The sequence below is a fragment of the Cucurbita maxima genome, unplaced genomic scaffold (genome assembly GCF_002738345.1).
Source record: "Cucurbita maxima cultivar Rimu unplaced genomic scaffold, Cmax_1.0 Cma_Scf00134, whole genome shotgun sequence".
Taxonomy (NCBI): domain Eukaryota; kingdom Viridiplantae; phylum Streptophyta; class Magnoliopsida; order Cucurbitales; family Cucurbitaceae; genus Cucurbita; species Cucurbita maxima.
Genome location: NW_019272150.1, coordinates 19,075 through 21,794, shown reverse-complemented (window position 1 = coordinate 21,794; position 2,720 = coordinate 19,075).

The following is a 2,720-nucleotide window of genomic DNA, read 5'->3' as shown; positions in this document are numbered from 1 at the left end:
AGCATCCACCGTCAACTCTCTTGTCCATATACATCTGCTCAAAATGGTCGTGATGAGAGAAAACATCGTCATGTGACTGAGACTGGCTTGACCCTTCTCTTTCACTTTCATCTTTCTCCTCGTTTTTGGGTTGACGCCTTCAGCACTGCAGCTTATATTATCAACCGGTTGCCTACTCCACTTCTTGGAGATAAGTCACCCTTTGAACTCCTTTATGGCTACACTCCACATTATGACAATTTTCATCCCTTTGGTTGTCGTGTTTATCCTTATTTGCGTGATTATATGCCTAACAAGCTTTCTGCCCACAACATTCATTGTATTTATTTTGGTTATAGTCCTGCTCATAAAGGGTTCCGCTGTCTTGATCCCGCCACCACTAAGCTATATATCACTTGCCATGCTCAATTTGATGAAACTCACTTTCCTGTTATCCCTAGCTCCTAGGCCCAACCTCTTTCCTCTATTCCTATTTCAAATTTCTTGGAACCACATCTTCATCATATTGATTCATCCCCCCACTGCTTCATCACCGCACATTCCTTGATCCAGTTCATCCCCATGTGATATCTGTTCTGACCTTGTAGATGAGTCTGTGCAGGTTGATACTTCTCTTGCAGGTTCCACTTTGCCACCCTCGACTTCTAATTCAACGTCTATTGAACCTCCTGTTGATTTCTCTTCTTTGGGCACTCATCCTATGATCACACGAGCCAAAACTGGTATATTCAAGACTCGTCATCCAGCAAATCTTGGTATTTTGGCTCATCTGGACTTCTTTCTACTCTTCTTGCATCCACTGAGCCAAAAGAATTCAAATTTGCAGCTAAGAATCCTGCTTGGGTGGCTGCCATGGATGAAGAAATTCGAGTGTTACAACAAAATGATACTTGGACTTTGGTTCCTCGCCCTGCCAACACCAACATCGTGGGCTCTAAATGGGTGTTTCGTATTAAATATTTGCCTGATGGATCCGTTGAGCATTTCAAGGCTTGTCTTGTTGCCAAAGGTTATACTCAGGTTCCTGGTCTTGACTACACTGACACTTTCAGTCCGGTTGTCAAAGCTACCACTATCCGTGTTGTGCTTTTTATTGCAGTCACAAATAAATGGCCTCTTCGACAACTTGATGTCAAGAATGCTTTTCTCAATGGAACTCTTATTGAACGTGTTCATATGGAACAACCTCCTGAGTATATTGATCCTCGATTTCCCACTCATGTTTGTCTATTAAAGAAAGCCCTTTATGGCTTAAAGCAAGCTCCTCGTGCTTGGTTTCAGCGTTTTAGCTCATTTCTTCTCACACTTGGGTTTTCTTGCAGTCGCGCTGACACGTTCCTTTTTGTCTTTCATTAGCAATCTAACATTATCTATTTGCTTCTTTATGTTGATGACATTATTGTTACCGACAACAACTCATCTCTTATTGACAGCTTTACTCGCAAGCTTCATTTTGAGTTTGCTACCAAAGATTTGGGTTCTCTAAGTTACTTTCTTGGTCTTGAAGCTTCACCCACTTCTGATGGTCTCTTTATTAGTCAGTTAAAATATGCTCGAGATATTCTTATTCGTGCTCAGTTGCTCGATAGCAAACCAGTTCACACTCCCATGGTTGTTTCTCAGCACCTGATTACTGATGGTTCTCCTTTCTCTGACCCTACTCTCTACAAATCTCTTGTTGGCGCCCTTCAATACTTGACTATTACGCGTCCAGATATTGCCTATGTTGTCAATTCTGTCAGTCAATTCCTGCATGCCCCTACTGCAGATCACTTTCTTGCTGTCAAACGTATTCTTCGCTATGTCAAAGGAACACTCCACTTTGGTCTTACCTTTCGTCCATCCACTATTCCTAGTACGCTAGTCGCTTATTCGGATGCTGACTGGGCTGGTTGTCCCGATACTCGTCGTTCTACATCCGGCTATTCTATTTATCTTGGTAACAATCTCGTTTCTTGGAGTGCCAAAAAGCAACCTACTGTCTCAAGCTCCAGCTGTGAATCTGAGTATCGTGCTCTTGCCACAACTGCTGCTGAACTTTTTTGGGTTACGCATCTTTTGCATGACCTCAAGGTCTCTATTTCAGAGCAGCCCTTACTCTTATGTGACAACAAAAGTGCTATTTTTTTGAGCTCTAATCCTGTTTCTCACAAGCGGGCCAAACATGTTGAACTAGATTATCATTTTCTTCGAGAACTTGTTATCGTTGGCAAACTTCGCACACAATATTTACTCTCTCATCTTCAAGTTGTTGACATCTTTACAAAGAGTATTTCTCGACCTCTCTTTGAATTTTTCAGATCCAAGCTTTACGTTCGTTTAAATCCGACGCTCAGCTTGCAGGGGGTGTCAAGGATAGTTGACCGTTCATTATAAGGCAAATATCTTTGTTTTTTTACAATGCAAATAGGAGCGGCATTATTATGTCACTGGTGCCAGATTGAAATGTCATTGAATGTATCCATTTTTATTCTAATAGAATGAAATTTGATTAGATATTAAAAATAAGATAAGTAAATGGAGAATAGAAAAAAAAAAAAAAATGGAGGGAACAAAGGATTCTAGAAGGGATTATTCATCTCCCTAGTCTTTGTTACCAGAAAAATTCCTTTTCTTGTTCTTGTGTCGAAATAATCAAATAATTAATAATTCTTAATCCCGTTCGTCAAAGATCCCTATTCTTGGTTTCAATTTTTTGCCGGTTTATCAGAACCGTTTTT